The sequence below is a fragment of the Coturnix japonica genome, chromosome 2 (assembly GCF_001577835.2).
Source record: "Coturnix japonica isolate 7356 chromosome 2, Coturnix japonica 2.1, whole genome shotgun sequence".
NCBI lineage: Eukaryota > Metazoa > Chordata > Aves > Galliformes > Phasianidae > Coturnix > Coturnix japonica.
The window spans coordinates 72,723,557-72,749,780 of NC_029517.1; the positions used below are offsets into that span (position 1 = coordinate 72,723,557).

The window sequence follows — 26,224 nt, forward strand, 5'->3', positions numbered from 1 at the left end:
GAAATTCAAATGAGTTATTATAAAGCCCTCTATAAATCAATTAACTGGTAAATCTAAAACAATTTGCATGGGATGTCATTGTTACAAAGGGGGTCTTTCACTATTACATAATCTAATTTAGCCAGGGAAGTCAAGGAATGAAGATTTTATATATTAATTCACTGAAGATTTGCTTATTATTACTCCAAAGCAGTGCATTGGGCCCTCTTCAAACAATGAAGCGTATTACTGTTTCTCTTACCTTGCTTCTTCATTACTTAAAAGAAAGGAAATCATGTAGGATTTTTTTTAGCCTGGGAAACAATCTGAAGCTAGAATATGCAATATATTTAGGAAGCATGGCTGACAGTAAAATATTTTCTTTACATTTAGGATATATTATAGTCAAAGACCTGAAGAATAATTCCATATCTAACAACTAAAATCCTACCTATATTGTTTTTATTTTTCTAAGTGTCAGTTAGATACCCAAATGCCCTTTAGAATCTGGGCCCATGTTTTCTCAAAGGTTCTACAAAGGGCCCTGATGCACTGCCATTGTAGAAACAGAACTAGAATTGGAAGTATGTAAGTCTATAACTGTTGCTGAGACCTGTGGATAGTAGTAGTTCCTAATTGTTAATGCAAATTCTAGTGGTTGATATTAGAAGAACAATGAACAATCTGTCAACACTGCTTTTATTATCTCAGTGTATTCCACATTCTACCATACTACAGTTAATCACATAATTCTAGCAGCAGCGCAGCACAAATGTACAAATGCTGTAGTGTTCCATCTTATAAATGTAATTCTTCCCAAATCTAGTCCCACAAAATAAGAAATGGTTTAGAAACAATCCTTATTATTGAAAATAAATAAATAAATAAATAAATGAAAATCTTTTCCACAGTTTATTTTAAAAAAAAACAAAAACAAAAACAAAAACAAAAAAAACCCCTGACATTTCACTTGAAACAGCTGCAGCCAAAATCATGTCATCATTGCCCTTAGGTAAAGGACAGTTCATGACAGTAGTGGTGGCTCAGTAACTAAGTTAAATCAGGGTTCTGATAATCCTGGTGGAGATAAAGCAGTAGTAGCAAACAGGAAAAATTATGGAAATACTGTCTTCACACAGACAAGGTAGTGTTAATCTGCTCATCAGTTGCCAGTATAATACCCAGTGGTATTTTTACAATTTGTAATAATCCTTGAAAACCTTTAGTCTAAACTATCACAGAAGTACATAATTTTGCTTGCTATAAAATCTTTACAAAACATTGTCTACAACACAGTTAAAACACAAACATTGTATTTTTTTAGCAATAAGCTCATGATTCAAAGTGTAATTGTGAAATTTGTCCTATCATCCAATGCCTCCAGGATATTTTCTAGATGTTTGGATATCAAATTGCTGTGTATATCAGAATTATTGTGCAATTCATTAGAATGTTAGAGTAATACAGAGCACACAGAGAAAGGAACCAGTAATTATGGATCATCTGTAGGTACTTGAATAAATGCTAAAACAACAGTCCATATGTATACCTATGTGAGAATGTATACTTTACATTTACTTATTTGTTCACAGATTCCTTTTTTTTTTTTTTTTTTAAGTTTTTTTTTTCTTTTTTCATCTCACAGTGCAATGAAAACAAACCCTTGTAGAATTTTTTAAGTTTCTGTGTGAAATCCCTTAAGCAGTTTCATAGAATCATAGAATCACAGAATGGCCTGGGTTGAGAAGGACCACAATGATCATCAAGTTTCAACCCCCCTGCCATGGGCAGCGTCACCAACCACTAGACTAGGCTGACCAGAGCCACATCCAGCCTGGCCTTGAATGCCTCCAGGGATGGGGCATCCACAGCCTCCTTGGGCAGCCTGTTCTGGTGTGTCACCAGCCTCTGTGTTAAAACCTTCCACCTAATATTTAACCTAAACCTCCCCTGTCTCAGTTTAAATCCATTCCCCCTTGTCCTATCACTATCCACTCTCGTAAACAGTCATTCCCCCTCTTGTTTATATGCTCCCTTCAAGTATTGGAAGGCAGCAATGAGGTCTCCCCGGAGCCTTTTCTTCTCTCCAAGATAAACAAGCCCAGTTCCCTCAACCTCTCCTAGTAAGAGAGGTGCTCCAGCCTTCTGATCATCTTAGTAGCCCACCTCTGGACCCATTCTAAGAGCTGAGCTCCATGTCCTTCCTGTAATGGGAGCTGCAGGCCTGGATGCAGTACTCCAGATGGGGCCTCACAAGAGCTGAGTAGAGGGGGACAATCACCTCCCTCTCCCTGCTGGCCACCCCTTTTTTAATGGGGCCCAGAATACAGCTGGCCTTCTGGGCTGCAAGCACACACTGCTGGCTCATGTCCAGCTTCTCATCCACCAGGACCCCAAGTCCTTCTCTGCAGGGTTACTCTCAAGGAGATCTTCCCCCAGTCTGTAAAAATACCTGGAACTGCCCTGGCCCATGTGCAGCACCCTGCACTTGGTGTTATTGAACCTTATTAGGTTTTAATGGGCCCACTTCTCTTATCTGGTCCCTCTGGATGGCTTCCCTTTCTTCCAGTGTATTGACTGCACCACTCAGCTTGTGGCATCTGCAAACTTGCTGTTGGTGCACTCGATGCCATTGTCTATGTCATTTGTGAAGATGTTGAAGAGTGCCGGTCCCAAGACCAAGACCTGAGGGACACCGCTTGTGACCGGCCTTCACTCTGATGCAGAACCATTAATCACAACTCTTTGGCTGTGTCCAGCCAACCAATCCTTAGTCCACCAAACAGTCCATCCTTCAAATCCATACCTCTTTAGACAGAAGGATGTGGTGAGGGACCACGTTAAAGGCCATGTAGAAGTCCAGGAAGATGGCATCTGTTGTTTCCTGTGGTTTCATTCTATATCAGAAAAAAAAAAGCCCTACCTGGAGTACTGTTTGTAATAAACAGAACAAATCACACAATGGCTGATATTTCCTGACTCTCTCAGAGGACTGCAAAGGGAAGAGTTCTTCTTATTATACTCTCTTTGAGCTTTGAGTGATTTTTTGTAACAAGAAGATCTCCAGCACAGTTGCTTCTAGAAGTATTTTGAAATAATCACTTAGCAAAAAGAAATAGTATTATCTTGTACACCCTTCGTGTGGTCTATGTGTGGTACAAGTAAGTTCTTATGTATTGTTTTCAAGCTGAGGTAAAAGATAATTTCAGTTTAAAATGAATAAAAAATAAAGAGATAGAGCGAAGTATTTAAAATGTTATTAATTTTCTCTAGAAAGCACACATTGAAAAATTCGGTTGCTCAAGGGGTGCTCTGAAATTAATGCCTCCTCTATTTATTATGTTTGCCCATTACATCAGAGGCAGATGCTGATGGCATGGCAATAGAGTTTGAACTAATCTGCTAATCTTCCATTACATTTTGGAGCTGTGTGACAGATGGCAGCAGTAGATCAGTCTAACAAACTGGCATCTAACACAGAAGTCCATATGAAGCAAAGATGTGTAATTGAATTCTTCCATGTGGAAATAATTGCCCCAAATGGCATTCATCAACACTTGCTGAACATTTGTGGATACCAAAGTGGATGCTATCACAGTGAGGCAGTGAGTGGTGCATTCCAGCAGTGGTGACTGTGTTAGTGCGTCACCTCCTCTGGTGCCAGTTCTTACAAGTGCAGCATTCTGGGTCTTGTTCACCACTAACAAAAATGCATAGCCAATGGTAGTAATTATATTGAAACATACTGCTTCGTAGCTGAGAATTTGCTCTACCATAGAATCATAGAATCACCAAGGTTGGAAAAGACCCACAGGATCACCCAGTCCAACCATCCAATGATCACCAATAGTTCTCACTAAACCATGTCCCTCAACACAACATCCAAATGTTCCTTAAACTCCACCACCTCCCTGGGCAGCCCATTCCACTGCCTGACCACTCTTTCAGAGAAGTAGTATTTCCTAATGTCCAGACTAAGTCTCCCCTGGCGCAGCTTGAAACCATTCCCTCTAGTCCTATCACCAGTTACACAACAGAAGAGGCCAACCCCCAGTTCACTACATCCTCCCTTCAGGTAGTTATAGAGAGTGATAAGGTCACCCCTGAGCCTCCTCTTCTCAAGACCAAACAATCCCAGCACCCTCAGTTTTGCCACATAAGGCCTGTGCTCCAGACCCCTCACCAGCTTTGTTGCCCTTCTTTGAACACGTTCCAGGACCTCGATGAGGGGCCAAAAACTGGACACAGTACTCAAGGTGTGGCCTCACCAGTGCTGAGTAAAGGGGGACAATCACTTCTCTGTTCCTGCTGGCAATACTGTTTCCAATGCAAGCCAGGATGCCAAGCACCAATCAATACCCCCAGGTCCATTTCCTCTACACAGTCTTCCAGCCACTCCACCCCAAGCCTGTAGCGTTGCCCAGGGTTGCAGTGGCCAGAGTTCAGGACCAGGCATTTGGTCTTGTTGAACCTTATCCCATTGGCTTCGGCCCAGCTATCCAGCCTGTTGAGATCCCTCTGTAGGGCCTAGCTACCCACAGGCAGATCAACACTTCCAGCCAACTTGGTGTCATCTGCAAACTTACTGAGGGTGCACTCAATGTCCTCATCCAGGTCATCAATAAAGATACTGAAGAGGACAGGCCCCAGCACTGACCCCTGGGGAACACCACTCGTGACCAGACACCTGCTGGATTTAATTCCATTCACCACCACTCTCTGGGCCAAATATCAAATGGTATTATTGTGCTTTTTGTATCTGTTGCAGTTTCCATGGAAACAAGCAGGAGGCATTCATTACTTTTGGGGCTACCTAAGTACTAACTTCAGAAGCAGAAGTTATAATCAACTTGCTATATTAGCATTTACAAACAAATGTGCTTAAGCTAAGATGAAATTAAGAAGAAAATTTCTGTGAAATCCTGAGCTTTCATAAAGGAAAACAAATCTAAGTAGGGAAGAACTAGCAAATAGACTTTGAAAACCTACTGCTATAATGTAAACAACCATTTTATTATCATTTCCTACTTTCCTCAAGAAAATACACTGTTTCTAATGTCACTTATATAAATATATATAGGTAAGATTTTGAAAGAAATATAGTTCTGGGTTATTCTTTTATGCCATAATTCAAACAACGTATCTACTGGCAAATTTAATGTAATAGTAATTCTGTGAATGGCATTCTATGATCTGGTAAAAATTATTCAAATGTGTTGTATATGCAGGAAGAGTGCAGAATTGTGAATTTTTAAATGTACCTACTTGATTCAGCATTTGGCATTGTCTCAGTTTCTCTCTGAATGCAATGAGTGGAGCTGAGCAAGTTTATGATTGCAAAGAGATGGACAAACGTGGCTGGACTGAGTGATGTTGCAGAGTATTATCTTACAGCAGTGATGAATACAAACCTCTAAACTGGATCTGAATAGCTATATACCAGTTCAACCTATGCATATTGATACCAGTTGTAGAGAACAAAATGAAACCATTAGATTTAGCCATGAAGTAGGATGGCAGAGGAATTTTTATTACTCATTTCAAGACAAGATTGAATTTAAGGACAGTAACTGGTTAACATTTTAAACTAAATCCCCTATTTTTAGCCTGTCTTACTGATTATGCTAGGCATTTCAGGTAAATTGTGAGATTTTTCTGTTTTGTCCTTTTTACTACAGAAGATTTAATGAATCCCTTTGTTTATATTAGCAGCTAATCTACTAGGAGTGAAAAGAAAGAATTACCTTTCATCTGGAAACATTAACCTCACCTATAATACATGCCAAGGATGGCTCTATCCAAAAGAAGTTATGTATGTGCAATCTGTCTGCATAATCTGCAGTGGAAAGGCAATGTGAAAGGGAAATAAGTTCTTACATAGCACCAGATACCTAACGTATTTGATCATTTTATGTATTTTTATAAAATGCCACTTGTAATAGTCATCCTTATTTAAGCTCCAATCACAATGACAGTTCTTCTATCTTGTATTAAGACCCTCCCACACCTGCTGCTAGTCAAAGATGACTACAAAGATTTTCATTTCTATCAGCCTTTATACCTTTTCTTCCTGAACCCTTTGCATTTCCTTGATTTTTGACATCTCACTTCTAGTTTCTATACTCCTGGTCTTTGCCATCCTTCCTTTTAATATGTGTCTTATGTAAATGCAGGAGAGAAAGAAAAAAAAAAAAAAAAAAAAAAAAAAAAAGAAAAGAAAAGAAAAGAGGTCTGGAAACACTTATTTATTGTATAGGCAATGGCTGAGCAATGAAACAAACAAGTTGCCAGTGATTCTTCCTCTTTGGAATTTTTCAAAGCCATCTAAATGACATCCTGATCAACCCACTGTGTGGAAAAGTACTGTAGCTGTAACTAGGTATCCTTCTGTGAACAGTCTTGGCTATCCTGATATCTAATACTTCATTGTCTCCCATTGTTCTACATATGGCCAAGGTACTAAGTGGGGGTTAGCAGACCCCTTGCCAGCCTGTCACAATCAGTATCTGCTGGGGGTAATACTTGGATGGGCACTATACCAGCCAGCTGCCACTGGTAGTGAGGACTTGGCAGAGACTGTACAGCCAGCCACCCCCAGTAACGTGAGTACCTCTCTATTAAACTGATGAATGTTAACTTGCCTCCACGTACTTTCTTTGGGATCAGTAAATGATATGCCAAAGCACTGGCATTTTGCAATACACCTACTGAGCAGGTGGTTTGGACCAGATTACTTCTAGAGGTTCCTTTCAACCTAAGCCATTCTGAGATGTAAAGAACACTCAAAATGTCATTACTGTCTGGTGTTTCATCCTTGTTATTAATATCCCACATAGTTTTTTCTATGTCCTTTCAAATTCAGCTTTATCGTATTTCACTGCATACCCTTCAACCAGCTACTTACATGGGCCTGATCAACACAACTGCATATACAAGGTTTAAGACACAAGTCACTAGTAGTTTTGCTGGTCATAAGTGAGTTTGCACTTGTTGATCTTTAAAAATCAAATGTAATTACACTATGTGTTAAAAATTCTGGTGGATGATTGTGTGACGGAAGCTATAACCATGGATTTCAGAGATAAAGCATTGAGCTGTTTGTAGCTTAACATGTGAAGAAAAGCAAAACAAAAGCACAAGTACTAAATAAAAAAGGCAGATAGATAACATCATCTTAATCTCTGGCACGATAATTTTACATTCATTTCTTGCTTTTCTACCTAGTTTCAGATGCTGCTAATTTTTGGCTGAAGTATGGAGAGAGAATTTTTCCTTTTGCTTATTTTTCATATACCATGTTTCTCTGAAGCCCGCTGTTCATGCCTTCCTGCCTAGCTTAAAGTGCACATATGCACCTTAAGGAATCCAGCTAGTTTCTCCTAGAGCAGCTATAGAATTCAATAGAACACCTCCAAAGCTCCTCTCTTGACAGTCATGTATGATTTGCTCAAAAGCATGTGTGATATCTACAAGTTGAGACCACACCCCATTGGACTGAAAAGAAATGCCTCCTGTTCTGCTTATTTTCATAAACTACATGCTGAGATCTTCATAGCTAGCAGCAGACATGGCTTTGTAGTGATTCTCACCTGTTCTTATTGAAAGGTTACAAAGTGGACATGGATGGTTTAATCAGTACATGGAAAGTCAGCAGCACAACTAAATTTACTGACCTGTTCTAATCTGAAGCTTATTCCGTTAGAGATGGAGACCCTGCAGTCTGTAAGGGCTAGGGGTTACCAACATCCTTTTGGATAGGGATGGGGCTTCATGAAATTTACTGGATCTAATGCTTTTTAAAGCGGCTCCTACAGAATGCCTTGTACTGTCAAGGATGCCAAATATAAATCTATCATCTGTCATTACACATAAAGGTTTCCCCTGGAATATCTTTCTTTGGAAGAGTGTTGTGATTTTGTGAGAGCCAAATTTTGCTTTTTTTTTTTTTTTCCTATCAAAATTTTTATCCAAATTGTGGTAAGGAAAACAAGGAACCATGGCTGATGAATAACAATAATCAAGTAAGAACAGCAGTAACTTTGAATTTAAATCAAGTAATTTGAAATAAAGTCATTAAAAGAATTGTGCTGCAAACAAAATCTATCACTATTCATTATTCATTTATTTTACATTATCATTCATTTATTAAGCCATTTCATGGCTTAAGGGATTCCTTGTGGTAATTTGAGCAAAAAAAACCCACAAAAATAACAGTCTACATCCTTGTTATTAATGCATTGCATAAAATCTGTAGATAATTAAGGCTATATTAAATGTGATTCAGAATTTTGTTGGGTAATTCCACTTCATCAAAATGGAAACATCTTACCAGAAGACACACATTTTTATGAATCTTTCTGTATGTAAATATTCTTCCTAAATAATGTAGAATAATATTCCTGCTCAAAGCCAGCGAGAAAAGAAAAACCTCACAACTTATGATAACCTGAGTAATCTGCCTAATTCAGTCCAAAGACTGAATCTAACAAATTTGAAGTGAATGTTATGATCATAAATCAAAATAAGATGACCCAGATTTAATTTTGTTATTCACTGAAGAAAAAAAACTTGCAACTTCAATTTTCAAACAAAATAATGCTTGTTTGCTACCAATTTGGGCTTTTTTAAGAATATTTGATATTTGTTCTCAAAGTTACAGTGAATTTGGAAGAGTTTGCTTGTGATACTTGGATTGTAAATTTAAAAGGAATGCAGTGCATGTTTCATAGTTAATTGGACAATTGTGGATGGACTAGGAAGGATGATCCTTTACTGGTTGGGTAAAAAGTGACAGATTCTTTGAAGGAGAAAGGCTCTCTTCTTTGAATTGAATTAGTTTTCTGTGGGTATGGTAAAGGGAGAACGGTTGGACTAGATGAACTTGTAGGTCCTTTCCAACTTTGTGATTCTATGTTTCTATGATTGGAGAATTCGGACTGGGTTCCTGCTTATCTAACTGAAGCTACGAAGGATATGAGGTATAGCATAAATATGGCATGCATTCCTATGTTACCAAAAGAGCTCCCATAAACTAACTGGCTAAGAACAGTAAACTAATGTAATGATAAGTATTTCCTACACATTAAAAAAAAAAAATTATATCAATATGTGTGTGTGCGTGTGTGTATATATATGTGTGTGTGTATATATATATATATATATATATATGTATATACACACACACACATGTATATGTATATAATATTTATATATTATGTGTGTGTTGTATATGGATAATATTATATATTATATAAAATTATAAATATAAATATAAATATAAAATTATATATATATATATGTGTAAAATTTATACATATAAAATAGCAAGATAAATATTTTCTAGACATACAAAATAATTTGACACTGTAGTATTTAATAATTAACTATACCAAACTCCTTTTGCAAAAATCCAGCATCTGGAAGACATGATCAGAATTACTATCATAAGATTCTCAAAAGTATACCTGATGTGTAATCTTTTTAGAATCAATTAATATATCGAAAGCAAGTATCTTTATCATGATTACTTTAGCATGAAAACAAGAAAGATACTGATTAGCACATTAGCATCATGAAGCTATATAAATGGTTTCAAAAAACTTATGCAGTGGATCCAGATTTTGTCAGATTCTTGTATTTTAGACTGTTCCCTACAGAGTTACACTTTTGGAGGTACAGAAAAGTAAACCACACAGCTGAAGAGTTGAATAATTCATTTAGTCTGCTACATGAAAACAATGACATTAATCAAGTCATTTGGAAAACCTTTCTAAATGTTAACATTACATCTACATCACAGAGATGCATAAATCTTTGGGAGCTGTTGGAGATTATGTGTGTGCAACTAAGGATCCAATTTTACCACAGTCCCCATTGTTCATTTTCTTACTGTTTCAGTTCTTTTTCATGATTGGTCATCAGATAAATTATACCTTCACTCAGAGAACTGCAGCCCTGAAGTGAGGTGATACTAAAATGAGAGTCTGGGATGTCATCAATCATTATATCTTGTAAACTAGTCTTAAAAAGTGAAGAATAATGTGCAGAAATGCTGGAAATATTAAAGAGAAATACAGAAAAATTAGATCATGGGACTTCCCTGGCCACTACATTTATTCTGCTAGTTTTAAATTCATTGAATTGTGATATATATTGTCATGGAAGTATTGTATCAGTTACTTTTTACTGGTTAAGAATATTCATATAATTTCATCTGAAAGCTCACAACCTATTCAATTTTTATTTTTTTTAGTATTATTCTTTAATAGTTTCATCTGAATTCTTTACCCTACATAAGTAATCATACTATCATTTAGAGATTCTTTTAACCAGAAGTTTGTTAAGCAAAGCTTGTCTACACTTTCTTTTCACTAGTCACTAGACTACTGTGTCTTTGAAAATAAGATCAAATTTATCATATTTGGACACAACACAGGTAAGGTTTTTATCAAACCCTTTTAGACTGGCAACGTACATCTTTATTGACACTGAAACATAGAGCCTGAAACACACTAGAAAAATATTTGCTTTTAATGACAACATCATGGAAACTATGAGAATTTTTATCCTGACATCGAAGTACTACACTGAAGTCCTACTGCTTTCCACTGGCTTCCAAAGAATGAGCTTACTCCTGACTGTTTTGTTGCCAATGCAAGACCTTTCATTTCATAATGGAGAATTTCAATACATTAATATTACTGAAGTCCTCAGTGCCATTATATCATTTTAATATAATCTTCTTCTATATAGACTGCATCTCTCGCTGTGCATCATAAGCAAATCTATATTGGATGTTAAGAGCATTGATGAAAATTTTTGACAAACCAAGATGAAAGAATTCTAAATTAACTGAATTAATACTCTAAAATATGCGGATCTCACAAATATCTGCATCACTGACTCTGCTGCTTATACAAGACAGAGTTACATAGGTTTTGAAAGAGCATGCAAATAAAATTGCAGCATGGTGCACACACACACACACACAAAAATGATGCAAATTTCCCTAGATGGAAAAAAAGTTTTAAAATGTTAACTGAATTAAAACAAAATCAGCTTAAATTGGATACATAATTTCAGAAAATTGCCAACTCAATGGACTTAGCTATTTGCATATTTGAATTAATGTATCTAGGTATCCACACATATATCAAGCAATACTTCAAAATTTTGACTCCATTAAAGTTCAATTTTTTTTTAAACCAAGGCAAAGTTTACAACACAGCAGATTCTCCTGATGGCACTATAAAGGCACAGGGAAAACAAAGATGGGGTGATTGGTGGCAAACAACATGGCTTCACTAAGGACAAGTCATGCCTGATGAACTTCATGGCCTTTTATGATGGAGTTACAGCATCAGTGTATCAGTGGATAAAGGAAGAGCAACTGATGTCATCTACTTGGACTTGCACAAAACATTTGATAATGTCCCACATAATATCCTGGTCATCAAATTGGAGAAAAAATGATTTGATGGATGGGCCATTTGCTGCATAAGGAATTGGCTGGATGGTTGCACTCAGAGTGTTGCGATCAACAAACAGCTTGATGTCCAAATGACTGGTGACAAGTGGAGTTTCTCAGGGATTGGTACTGGAACTAGTACTAAATAACAATTTTGGAAGCAACATAGAAAGGGGATCAAGTGCACCCTCAGCAAGTTTGCAGATAACACCAAGCTGGCTGGTGCAATTGACAGACTAGAGGGAAAGGATGACATCCAGAGGAACCTGGACAGGCTTGAGAGGTGGGCCTATGCCAACTTCATGAAGTTCAACAGATACAAGTGTAAGGTCCTATATCTCTGTCAGGGCAATCCCAAGCAGCCCTGAGGAGGATCTGGGGGTGTTGGCTGATGAAAGACTCAACATGAGCTGACAATGTGTGCTTGCAGCCCAGAAAGCCAACCGTACTTTTGGTTACATCAAGAAAATAGTGGTTAGCAGGTCAAGAGAAGTGATCCTGCCCCTCTGTTCTGCTCTTGAGAGATCCCACCTGGAGTACTTTGTCCAGTTCTGGGGTCCCCAACACAAGAAGGAGATGGAGATGTTGGAGAAGGTCCAGAGGAGGGCCGTGAAAGTGGTCAGGGGACTAAATTACCTCTCCTATGAGGAGGGGCTGAAAGAGCTAGGGCTCTTCAACCTTTACTAGAGATGGTTCTGGGGGGTTCTATATCAGCCCTCCAGTACCTGAAGGGACTCTACAGGAAAGCTGGGGAGGGATCTTCTCCAAGGTCTTACCATAGCTTTCTCTAACTTGTTTGATGTGACTAGCATCCTTGCTGATGAAGACCGAGGCAAGGAAGTAATTGAACTTATCTTTCCTCATATTTCTCCGTATCCCTTGTGACCAGGTCTCCACTTTCCTTCTGGAGAGGACTCATATCCTCTCTGACCTTTTTATCACTGATATACCTTTAGAATTTCTTCTTATTCCCCTTTATATGCCTGGCTAGATTTAATTCTGTCTGGATTTTAGCTTTCCTAATCTGATCCCTGGCTGCTCAGGCAGTTTCTTTGTAGTCTTCCCAGGTAACCCATTTCTGCTTCTACTCCCTGTAGAGTTTCTTTTTGAGCTTAACTAAGTCCAGCAGCAACTTGCTGATCCATGGAGGCCTCCTGGAATTCTTGTCTGCCTTCCTTTTTTTTCAGGATGTGCTGTTTCTGGGCTTGGAGGAGCTTGTCTTAGAATACTGACCAGCTTTCTTGGGCTCCTCTTCTTTCTCTCATGTCACCTTGCCAAATAGTTCCCTCAGGAGTTCAAAGTTTGCTTTCCTGAAGCCCAGAGTAGTAAGGTTGTTGTGTATAGTCTTTGACAGCCTAAGAAGTTCAAAATCTCCACCTTTTCATGGTCATGACAGCCAAGGCTGACCTTGGGCTTCACATTATTTATCAGTCATAATTTAGCTTATGACATTAAGGTTTAACTGATGAAACTGACGATAAAGATTTAAAAGATTTGACTGATAAGATACTAAGATAAAACAGTATTAAAAAAAAAAAAAAGCAATATATTTACTCCTCACTTTAATCAATTTATAACAGTTGAAGGCTGTGGGAAAAATGAGAACCAAACATGATTCACTGGAAGTAAGTTATTTAAAGTCTTTCAGTATTCTCTCAGCTAAATTCTACAGGCAAGCTACAGGCAACCCAGGAACTTACAAGGCGTCATAAAAACCTGCAGACTGCTCAAAATTATAAGAGGAGTTGGGAACTAAAATTCAAACGACAGTCTTACAATAAGTACACAGTTTGCACCTAGTAAGGGAAAACATATATAAAATTATACTTCTAGTCTGTGCTCCCTAAAATTCTATATTTTCCATTATTTCTATAAAGGAAAATTGGTCATTATAGAAACACTCTTTGTTGCTTTACTATATATAAAAAATGTGGCAGTGCACTAAATGCCTATATCAAATGCAACCTAATAAGGGTAGTGAAAAACAGGAACAGGATTTCCTGAGAAGTGTTGATAGCCCCATCTCTGAAGACATTTAAGGTCAGGTTGAATCAGGCCCTTAGCAACCTGATTTGGCTGCAGATGTCCACATTTATTGCTAAGGAGTTGGATTAGATGACCTCTTATGGTTCCTTCAAACTAAAACGATTCTTTGATTTTATTATTCTAATGTTCTTGTATTCCTCAGAAGGCATCATATATATACCACTGTCAGGGAACCAGGTATTTGTTCAGTTTGAAGCCCTTTCTGTATATTTAGTGTGATTTTCTGTACATTCAGATGTCATATCACATTTAGATCTAGTATTAGTGCTCATCTGTAACGTTTCACATCAACCTTCACGACCTACAAAATAATTAACAAAAGAAAAAGAGGACAAACACCATCTGTTTCTCATTATTGGTGAGGTAAAGAGTTTCTGAAATAGATTTCCAAGAGGTCAGAAGGTATCTTACATGAAATGCAATTGTGTATGAACAATTTAAAAAAAAAAAAAAAAAAAAAAAAAAAAAGTTTAAATCCGCATCAGAAGTTGAGTTTAGACAATAATAAGCCTCATAAAAGTAAGAAACATTTCATAAAATAAGTAAGCATTTAGTCCGGATAGTTCTTAAAAAATAAAAAGACAGGGTCTAAACTCACAAAACAGAGAATTTAGTGGTTATATTATTTGCTAGAAATGTGGCACCCAAGAATATCAACTATTTCTTGTTCTGGAACTGTAATTATGGACTGAGTGATTTATTTTTTTTTTAGTTGTTTTTTAGTTTTAAATTTCCTACAACTCCTAATATTCCACACTCTCTTAATATTTTATTTTTCTTCTTATGTGACAGGAAAGAGAAGAAGTTCTGTCTTCCCTGTTATTTTATCATGCGTAATTACCATACACCTTCATTTCTCTCTTAAAATATATAATTCTGTCCACTTGTTCTTCAAATATGATTATTTTTAAGTAGTCCTTTCAGCTTTGATTATTCAATCCATTCTTCAGTGTTCATTTTCAGATTACTTTAACAACTTTGCATTGCATCACTGAAGTTAGGACCATAATCACAGAATCACAGAATTATCAAGGTTGGAAAAGACCTAGAAGATCATCTAGTTCAACCATTACCAATACTTCCAGGCTAAATCATATTCCTCAACACCACATCCAAACGTTTCTTGAACACTCCCATGGTCGGTGACTCCACCACCTCCCTGGGCAGTGCATTCCAATGCCTGACTACCCTTTCCGAGAAGTAATACTTCCTAATGTCCAGCCTGAATCTCCCCTGGCACAGCTTAAAACCATTCCCTCTAGTTCTATCACTGATTACACGAGAGAAGAAGCCAACCCCCAGCTCACTACAACCTCCCTTCAGGAAGTTATAGGGATATATATATATATATATATATATATATATTATAGGGATATAACACACACACATATATATGTTCTAATGACATTCGTTTTCTGTATTCAAAGGAAAGACACAGGCAGTCCACAGGAAAAGTTGGAACATTACAGTATATAAATGAATGTCTGGAGTTGAATTAGTTTATTCTTTTCATATTGCAACTAGAGTGATGGGCATCTCCATAATTTAGTTGTCTCAGTGATGCTCTTATTAAATGAAAAGAATGTGGATGGAATCACAGATATTTAATGAAGTACTATATTATTTAGAATAAGATAATTCTAAATAAGATTCTTATTTAGAATAAGGCAGCTCTTTCAAGCTGTAAAGTCATTTTCTATTCTTTTCCATAATCAGATCTCTCCATTTTCAGTAAAATAATCTGTATTAACACTGGCTTTCACTGTATCTTAGTCCCTTCAAAGCTCCTCACAATTTTATCTCCCTGACTGGTTTCTTTCTAACATGCTGTTACTTGTATAATTTTAAACGTAATAAATTGGCAGTTATTGCAATTTAAATTTAAATACCTTTGAAATTAAAGCATCTTCAAACCATTTTTTAAATGGATATAGGTTAAATATATTGATGATTTTTTGATCATCAATTGCAATCAAGAAAACGATATCACCTGAAAACTTGTTTTCAGATGCAATATTCCTGAAAGCTAAAATTTCTTCAGTTTCATAGTTCAGTGGAAATGATTAGTGTGTTCAGTTAAACCTGTGAGACTATGATCTCATTTGAGATCGAATACAACATTGCTTTAGTTTGCAAACTAAATTATATAATGATCAGTAAACTCTGATCTTGGCAATGTAACAAATGCAACAAGAACAAAGACACTTCTAAAAGTTGTTCTTCCTTACAGCTACGAGTAACTTCCCATATATCAAACACAAAGCTTAATATAGTTTTGGTCATCTTTCTCCCTTTTTGTGGTCTCTATAAGTTGTATTGCTTTAGGAAACCGAATACAGTTACTACCACCAGTCATATTAAAGGTGTAGGGAATACACAATTAGCAAAAAGATCTCTTTAGTTGTTGGAGTGTCAGGTGTTTTTATAGTACTTTTATAAAAGTACGATATTTTTCTTTTTTCCTTTCTTTATTTGTTTGTTTACTGTGTCTTGAGAAAGGTTTTGAAATGCAACTGTAGCACACATAAGTGAGGCTTGTATTTTTACTTCTGACTTCTGAAATAATGTACTTAGAGCAGTGCAAAAGGTAGATCCTGCTTGACCTACCCAACTTCATTCTATGACAAGGCGACCCACTTAGTGGACGATGGTAAGGCTATGAATGTGGTCTGCCTGTACTTCAGTAAAGCCTTTGACCTTGTCCCCCACAACATCCTCATGGATGAGCTGGCTGCCCATGCTTTAGATGGGCGTACACTCTACTGGGTGAAACACTGGCTGGTTGGCTGGGCCCAAATTGTTGTGGTCAGTGGAGTTAAATCCAGAAAGTGGCTAATCATAGGCTCCTCCAGAGCTTGGTACTGGGGTTGCTTATATTTAACATTTTTACTAATGATCTTGATGAGGGGATTGGTGCACCCCTCATTAATTTTGCAGATGACACCAAGTTGGGAGGTAGTGTTGATCTGTCAGAGGGGAGAAAGGCACTAATGAGGGACCTGGATAGGCTGGATCTATAGGACAAGGCAAACTGTATGAGTTTCAATAGGTCCAAGTGTCAGGTCCTGAATTTTGGATACAACAACCCCAGGCAACCCTACAGGCTTGGGAGGAGTGGCTGGAAAGCTGCCTGATGGAAAGGGACCTTAGTGTGCTGATGGACAGTTGGCTGAATATGAGCTAACACTGCCCAGGTGGCCAAGAAGGCCAATGGCATCCTGACTTGTTTCAGGAATGGTGTGGTGAGCAGGACTAGGGAAGTCATCCTGCCCCTGTACTCAGCACTGGTGAGGCCTAACCTTCAGTACTGTGTTCAGTTATGAACACATCCATATAATAAGGACATTGAGGTACTGGAGCAGGTCCAAAGAAGAGCAACAAGTAGCTTGTGAAGTATTTAGAGAGTATGCCCTGTTTCCAACAGTCAGTATATTCTGAAATAAATATTCTGGTTTCATTTAAAATGAATTCTAATGTGAAGAAAACACACAATGGAGTGAGAAATGACTGTGGAATTTCCCCCTGTAAGATCCCAGGAAATACGACCAACGGTATGCTGCTCTGCTGCTATGGAAAAAGGGAACATTACATCTTCCTTAAAGATAGTGGGGCTGTAAGCCTGCTCTCCTTTTGCATCTCCGCAAACAATGAGTAACTACAAGGTATAAACTATAAATACTTCCTGCCCAAAATATGGATGCGCAAATGATCACATTGTCATCATTTAATGATGAACAAATGAAAAATACTATGATATATGTAAGAGTTCGTAAAAAAAAATTTTGGTACTTTTCATGAAGACAATGTTAGTTTTCTACACAGTACCTTGAATAGTGGTATATTTTAAGATTGTAATGAAAACAATACTGTTAACAGAGCGGTGTTTTAGTTATTACGCAAAGTCAAGTCCTCTGTTCTCCATGCTGCTTCACCAGCATTAGGCTGGAAGCATATAATAAGCTGGGAGTGGACACAGCTAAGATATATGAACCAATCTGACCATATGAGGTAGTGCTCAGCAATGAAAGCTGGGGGGAAAAAGGAGGAGAGAGGAACAATTGAATGTATGGTATTTGTCTTCCTGAGTAACCACTATGCCTGATAGAATTGTAGAATCGTTGAATTGTTAAAGCTGAAAAAAAACTCAAAACTCTCAACCCATCATCACTATGCCCACTCAACCTCGTCCCTAAGTGCCACATCTGTAGAATCATAGATGATGGATGAAGCCCTCTGTTACAAGCAGGGAGTCCATTTATTCAGTCCTTCCACTTTTCACCTATAATGCTTATTTCTGAATCTAGAACCCAGGAGGAAAAATACAGCATTTCTTAAAGAAAGTATACAGATCCCTGAATTGGCAATGTGTTCTTTCAATACGTGCCACTAATTTCACATATATGTAGACACACTCCCTTGTGACAGAATTATTAGCAAACAATTTCTGTCTGGACTTCTACTGGCATTTTATGAAATCTGCACACACTGCTATAAGACATACTTGTCTGTCATTCACTCTCTTTTTTATTTGTGGACTGACTTCCAGTACAGAGTATTTTCCAAGTGGGGATACGTAGTTGTTTAATAAGCATTCTGACATCAAAGTGAGACAGACATGGAGAATATCACTAACAAGACAAAAGAGTAGGAAATTGCTTTCCAGCTGTTGTAGCAGCTGACTCAGAAATGTTCCATATTTCCCTTTTTGAGTTATCATCTATCACCATACACAACAGTTTAAAACCCCATTACCTTGTGTATTAATAGGCACAAGAATTGTGATATTTCCAACTAGCTAGGGAGTTCTATGGGTATAGCCTATGATTAACCAGGAAGAGCAAAGGGCCATTTCACAACCTTTGGACATTTCCTTGGAATCATTCCAAATAAATTAACAAAAATATGCACATGTGACATCTTAATAACTACTTCCAGTAAGCTCTGGGCTGCTATTTCTCGTATTAATTGTATTGATTTGTATCCTGTAAGTTCCCTAATAAATGATGAAAGAGGATATAATGTTAACTGATATTTCCCCTACCTTTTCTCCTCAAGGAAAAAAAGATGTTCCAAAGGGTAACAACATATCATGCTGGAGACATGCAAATTGAAAAACAGACAGTATTCCATCGGATGTTGACCTCTACACTACTATCTCCTGTGAATGTCATTTCAGGAGAGCCAGCAAATTGCATGTGCCACTGCAGATAGTAAGATCAAAGACTTTCTCATGACTCCTCCAAATGATCCAGTAGTCTGGATATTCAGAATTACCAGAATGAACTGAGAGCTGAACTAAGTGAGGAGCTTCTACATTCTTCCAAGAACATGTATAGATATCGTATAGATATCTTTTGCACTGCAGAATTCATGTGTTGTAGAAATGCAGTACTGTAGCCTTGTAGAACATCATGGCAAAAAAAAAAAAAAAAAAGTCATATTTTCTTAATACCCTAAGTAACAAAAGAGTACATACAGTCTCAATCAAAAACTCCGGAAAGCATCTTTTCATATGTACGTATGATCTGATAAATAACAGCTCTATTTAATGATCCTAAGATTTAGTACCATGTTCATGTTAGCAGCTCGTTTGAGAAAATGCTAGAAAAGTCTAGATACAATAAAATATTTATCCTCCACAGCTATATATATACAGGAAGAAAAGTAGGATTGAAAGTCCATCATCCAAGTCATGAATGCTCTGATAAATATACAATCCGTTAGAAATAAAGTCTGAACTTCAGTAATCCATTCTAATCATTATCTGCCTCACTGATGTTCAAAGCTCAGGCCACATCTATGGGAAAGCAAAAACAGCAATAAAAATAGAGTGATAGTAAATGCCATCTGCATCTTTATGAAATTAGAGCCCTGAAAGGCTCAACATTTCACTCACAACCAATTACAATGATGCAAAACCATTTCAGGAATATCTAAATACTGGTCAGCCTTTGCTTAGAATATCTGCAAGGGAGAACAAGGCCTCTAGTATGTTCTCCCCCATTCAGTATCTTGATTGACTGCATACAGTTAAGACCAGGAATAGAAGACTGAATTTATTTCCAAAAGGTAGACAGTACCATTGGGCACAGCCCTAAGCAAAGGTTGGTGTTTAATCTTCATTATGGCAGCAGGAGTCACAGGAGGCACTGTGTCCCAGAGACACACCCCAGGGGAGGAAAACATATACATAATTTCCTCATTGCTTCAAAGGGATAATAATTTACTATTCCATCAACGATGTTGGCCATCGTCTTGTGGAACGTATGACGTATAGTTTAGACTGTTTCTCCTTCATGTTTTCTTCCTGCCACTATACTTTAAGATGGTTGTGGATGATAAGTAGTCTGCAGAATAAAAGGAAAGAGTGTCTGTGAGGGTCTTTCTTTCTCAGCTCCTTTTGTAATTGCCTAACCCATGTAAGTCAGTGATGAACCAATTTCTTCTGTGAGAAACTCCGGCCTCCACAAGATCTAGCACTTCCTCCTTTACCCTCAGTTCAACATTTATGTATAAATTAGATTTATAGATTTTACAAAACAAAACAACAACAACAACAACAACAAAAAACAAACAGAAAGCAGTATTTATTAGTGAAAAAGGGTGAGCAAATAAGGTCTGGTGGGGTGAGCAAAGGTGGGAAGAAAACCATACTTATTTTTCTTGTTTTAATTATTTCATACAAAGAAGCTTAAAAGCAAGACTTGCTAAGACTTGTTAAGAATTCCCCCCACTTTAGCCAATCAGAACATCTATAAATTTGCTTTCTCAACAGTGTTTACTTTGCTTGTAAGTGTGGTCTCTACTTTCAGGTAACCAACACATATGAATTCTCCTGAGGGAAGAATGTGATGAAAAAAAATTTCTTTTACCAAAAAGGTGGTATCTGTGCTTCACATTAATTTTTATTAAGCTGTAATTACTTGGTATTTTTTTCTTCACAATAGTTCATATACACTGCTATCTTAAGTATAAGATTAAATTTTTAAAAGTGGCTTCTGTAGCTTAATTCTGGCACTGCTGAAGCAGTGGAATTCAACATCTGCCACTAGTTTTAGACTGTCTAACTCTTCTGAACTGTCTTGTGTACTAATTCCTATCTCAGTATTTAACCAAACTTGCAGAATCTTTTCTTCAAAAAAATTAGGACCAAATTAAGTAGATGTCAAGATCCTCATTGCTTCCAGAGCTTCAGTCCTATATCAGATTATATTTAAGGAATATAAATTCTGAATAGTTTCCAAAATTCCAAAATGCTTATCCTGTCTTGGTGTGTAGCTCCTTTTATGAAATAAGATGCTGTTTCATCATTATAATTGTATTCAAGACTTCAGAGCTTTCTTGCTTCTTTTACTGCTCGTATTTGTTCTTTTTTGTTAGCTTACACAGTCTTTTGAATCTTGGAAAGAATTATGATGAGCTTAATAGCAAAGAGCATGGAATTTGAAGTACAGTATGGCAGGACATGTTAAAGTTCTAACCTAACAGTATATGGAAAAAGACAATGTCTGATATTAAACTTCAATCTCATTTTTGTATGGATTTGATCTGGGACAGAGTTAGTCTTTTTCATTGTAGCTTGTATGATGCTATGTTTTCTATTTGTGATGAACAGTGTTGGTAATAAGCTGATAATTCAATTCTTGCTGAAAGGCATAACCAGCATCATGGCCTTCTCTGTTTCTTGTGTTACTCCACCAGTAAGTAGGCTGGGCTGGAAGTGCACAAGTAGCTAGGAGGTTAGGAGGAGATACAGCCAGGACAGCTGACTCCAGGTGACTGAAGAGATATTCCATACCACATCATGCTCAGCAGTAAAAGCTGGAGGAAAAAGAAGTTGTGGTAAGGGGTGTATTTGGATGTGAGCCTTCCAAAGTAGCCAGCCCTGCTTCCCTGGAAATGGCTAAATATCTGCCTGCAAATAGGAAGTAGTGAATAGTTTCCTAATTTTGCTTTGCTTACACGCACAGCATTTGCTCTGTTTATTAAACTGTCTTTAATCCACAAGTATTCTCACTTTCACCTTTCTGAAGGGCAGGGGTGGAGTGTGTGTGAGCAAGGGGCTGTGCGGAGCACAGCTGCCTACCAGACTTAAAGCACAATAGCCTTTTTTGGTAGCAAACATGGAGATCAAAGGGTTCAAAACTGATTGGACTTTGCTAATCTGAATTTGTAGCTGTTAGAGATGTTTAGCAATAAGCTGGCAAGCTCCTTTAGTTATCATAGGGTTTTCTTGCCTTACTGTATATTACTGCTTTTTAGTAGTTGCTTTTTGTTTTACCATTTACTTTATACCTTATCATTCTACCTTGCCTGCAAAAAATTTGTTAACAGCAATAGCAAAATACTTGGGCTGGAAGCTGGTCAAGGCACTGCTACTGATTCTCTTTTGCAATACTGGAGAAGGTGAAACTCCAGTGTGAACTGAGTTGGAGAGACTGCAATTTGTGGAAAAGTCCAAGCAGGAGGAGATATGCCATGAAATATCTTTGGCCACAGTTAAACCTATACCACAACAGGTATGCCTTTGAAGAGTTTGTGACTGATGGAAAAGGCCATGCCAGAGCAGATATACCTTTGTACAGACTTCTGTCTGTTGAAAAGTTCATCCAGCAGCCAGCACAAGCAAAGGAAATGTTAAATTCTATGGCCTGCTCCAAAGGATGTACTGTAACAGGAACTGCTCAAACTGACAGTGAACAAGCCTTACAAGAAGGTACCATAATGGTTATCTACATAACAGCCAAAATAAGTCATGCACTAAATGCAGTCAATGAACATGCAGATATTTTTATGGACTTTTGACAGGGGTGGTCCATAGATTAAAATAATGGTCTTTTTATATAAAATGACATTCAGTCATGAGCTGGTGTGTGACTTCTGCATACAGTAAATGATATGCAAAAAGGTTTGGAGATCATATGGTCTCTGTCTGGAATAGAATCAATTTTCTTCATAGTATTTTGTATAGTGGTATATTTTAAGACTGCTATGAAAACATTACTGATAACACAGCAGTGTTTTAGTTATTACACAAAGTCAAGTCCTCTGTTCTCCATGCTGCTTCACCGGCATTTGGCTGGGAGCATACAATAAGTTTGGAGTGGATGCTCAGCAATTAAAGCTGAGGGGAAAAAAGAGGAGAGAGGAACAACGGAATGCATGATATTTGTCTTCCCAAGTAACCGCTATGCCTGACAGAATTGCAGAGTTGTTGAATCATTAAAGTCAGAAAAAACCTCTCAAAACTCTCAACCCATCATCACCATGCTCACTCAACTATGTCCCTAAGTGCCACATATATAGAATCGTAGATGATGGACGAAGCCCTGCTTTCCTGGAAATGGATAGACATTTGCCTGTTAATATGAAGTATTGTGCAAATTCTTTATTTTACTTTACTTGTACACTTGTACCTATGGCCTTGAAGTTTTCCGCAGTGCAGAAGCATCTGCCTGACACTTAAATTAATAAAGGCACTGTGACAGGATACTGGGTGACCAGAGGCAAGGATTGAAAATACAGTGTACCTTAGGTAAAGCAGCTAAAATGATTTGGATCAGTGGGCCAAGGTAAACCATATGAGTTTAAATAGAGCCATGTGTCGGGTCCTGCATTTTGTCCACAACAACCCCACAGGCTTGGAAAGCTGCATGACAGAAAGGGACCTTGGTGTACTAATGGATGGCCAGCTGAGTATGAGCCAGTAGTGTGCCTAGGTGGTGAAGAAGGCCAGTGGCATCCTGGCTTGTATCAGGAATGGGGTGGTGAGCAGGACTAGGGAAGTAATCCTGCCCCTGTACTCAGCACTGGTGAGGTCTCACCTTGAGTACTGTGTTCAGTTTTGGGCAACTCAGTATAGAAAGGACATTGAGGTGCTGGAGCAGGTCCAGAGAAGGGCAACAAGGCTTGTGAAAGCCCTGGAGAATGTGCCCTGTGAGGAGTGACTGAAGGAATGAGGGCTGTTTAGTCTGGGGAAGAGGAGGCTGAGGGGAGACCTCATTGCTTTCTTCAAATACCTGAAAGGTGCTTACAGCAATAGTGGGGTTGATCTCACTGGTGACAGGTGACAGGACAGGGGGAAATGGCCTCAAGTTGTGCCAGGGTAAGTTTAGGTTGGATGTTAGGAAATACTTCTTTACACAAAAGGTTTTTAAGCACTGGAATAGCACCACAGGGAGCTGGTTGAGTCACCATCTCTCTGAATGTGTTTAAAAACTGTTTGGATGACTTAGCTATGGGCTGTTAGAGTTAGGGCAGTATAGTTAGGTTGCGGTTGACCTTGACAATCTTGAGGGTCTTTTCCAACCTGAGCAATTCTATAATTCCATATCTGCTGGGGGGAAAAAAAAAAAAAAGAAAAAAAAAAAAAGATTTAAAAGGATAATTGGATTTACCTTTTCTAAAAACAACACTACAGTAATCCTTAAGAAGTAAATGCCTTTGAAGTTCAATTTCAAGTTTCAAAGCAGACATTACACACTACTAGGGAAAACTAAACTGTTAGGTGACCTAATGACAGCAGAACTGTAAGACATCTAACAATCCCACAAGATAAAAAGCATTTAAAAAAAAAGCCACTATTGTTCTCAGTTTGCATGAAGTAAACACAAAAAAAGGTATGTAAACACAAAGAAAGGATTTCCCGCAAGTTAGGTGGAGTATTCAAAGCTTGTAATTGAATCAAATTGAGCCAAAATAGCGAGATTGCTAGGATCTCTTAAAACGTAGCACAAGGGGATGTGTCTGCATCCATATGTGCACGTGAGTGAGATGGTATTTCCTACCTCTTTGTTGCTGCAGATGATATAACTGTGTTTGCACAACATCAGTTTCCTGTTACTGATATTTAGGTATTTTCTGTTTTAGAATCAGAGAATATCCCAAGTTAAAAGGGATCCATATAGATTGTTGAGTACAATTCCTGGCTCCACACAGGACCATCCAAAAATCAGACCACATGACTGAGAGCATCGTCCAGATATTTTTTGACCTCCAGCAAGGTCAATGCTATGAGCATTTCCTCAAGGAGCTTTTTGCAGTACCCAGTTTCTCTCTCAGGGAAGGACCTTCTCCAGATATCCAGCCTGAACTTCCTGTCACTGCTTTGTGCCGTTCCCATGGGTTCTATCACTGGTCAGTGAGTGAGGAGATTGGTGGCTGCCCCCACATTCCTCCCTATGACGAAGATGCAAGTCACCATATGGTCTCCTCTGGCATGATCAAAACAAGGGACTTCAACTGCTCATGATACATCTTCCCCTTTGTAACTACTGAACACTGAAATAGATTTGGTTTTATTATCTGAATCTATTAATGTACTACTGATTGGCTTACTGGACATCACTAATGTATACTCATGATATTAGAATGTAGGAAAATATCCATTTAATATTTTAATCAAAACATATCTGAGCCTCAAGACCATAACCTGTAACTATTTATACAACTAGCACAGTAAAACTTGAGAAAGATCATAGAAGACCAACAGAAGCTAGTCTGTGAAGACTTATCTGTGATTAAAGTTACTTTATGAGAAAATTTTGAAGTTACTTTTAAGTCAGTTAAAAACACTTGCTAAAGTGGATCTAATTTTAGTATGGTAAGAGACCTTTTCCTATATGGAAATGAGAATGTTATTATTCTGAATCTAAAACACAGCACCATACCAAGAAGAAACTAAAGTATATCAGAGATAAAACCAGGGTATAATTTAAAATATTCTAAATCTTAGATTTCAAATTCACTTAACAGACCACATGACTGAGAGCAGTGTCCAGATACTTTCTGACCTCCAACAAGGTCAATCCTGTGACCACTTCCTTGAGAATATTGTCTCAGTGCCCAGTCTAGAGACTATAGAGAAACTAAATATTTTAACTCTGACATACTACTCTGTTGCAGCACTGAGAAAACATCAGACTCACAAAGAAAAGTCATAGTTTACCATTTTTATTTTATGTAAAATTATAATAATTTCTGTGGTGAAAAAAAAAAAAAAAAAGAAGAAGAAGAAAAAGAGGAATTTTCATTACCCCTAAAAGATTGCAAGTCATTGACCACTGACCAGTCAATCCTATTCTCTTTAGGAGTTGGTATCTCCAAACTGCCTCAGCTGTTCCTTCGCTGACAAAGTGATCAACCTTATTGCAATTGAGGTAAAAGTTCCTTCATTCTTTTTCACTAAATCTTTAACTTTTGTTAGGCAAGTTAGTTTTGCTTGTATAATGTCTGCTGCATCTGAATTTAAACTGATATGCACAACCCTGGAAGTCAACACTGATCTGTGAACTATTTAAAATGAATTCTCTTTGCCCAAGAAACAATTGAAATCAGATAGGAAAGATTATGTTTGCAAAGACAAGAGGAACAAGACAGTAGTTCTGGTGTAAAAATCATTGGAATTTCCTGTCCCAACCAAAAGAACATCCAAAGATCTTGACAATGAAGGAGAAAGTATATCAATGTTATTTTTCATAACCATTTGACAGCACCTGGCTGTTTCTTTATGTGGCAGCACTTGGGCAGTGGGTTGTAAAGGATAAAATATGCCCACATATGGCATGAAGTACTGATTCCTTCCATCTATTGACAAATGCTATAACAGGATGCAGGAGACTATATGGGAAATGCTGATCCTGTAAAGTAGGCTTCACTGCCTCCCCAGTCACTCATAGATGTTTATTTGTCAGCCATGCAACAAAAAGCCTTGGTATGTGAATGTCTCTTCTT

The 26,224-nt window shown here is 37.6% G+C and overlaps 1 long non-coding RNA gene across 1 annotated transcript in view; it reads left to right on the forward strand.

The window, feature by feature from the left end:
* LOC107309782 overlaps positions 1 to 26,224 on the forward strand; it is a 29,957-nt gene that overhangs the window by 505 nt on the left and 3,228 nt on the right. Inside the window, exon 2 of the long non-coding RNA XR_001553330.2 lies at positions 25,582 to 25,650. This is a non-coding gene — a long non-coding RNA (uncharacterized LOC107309782). The remainder of the gene's footprint in view (positions 1 to 25,581; positions 25,651 to 26,224) is intronic.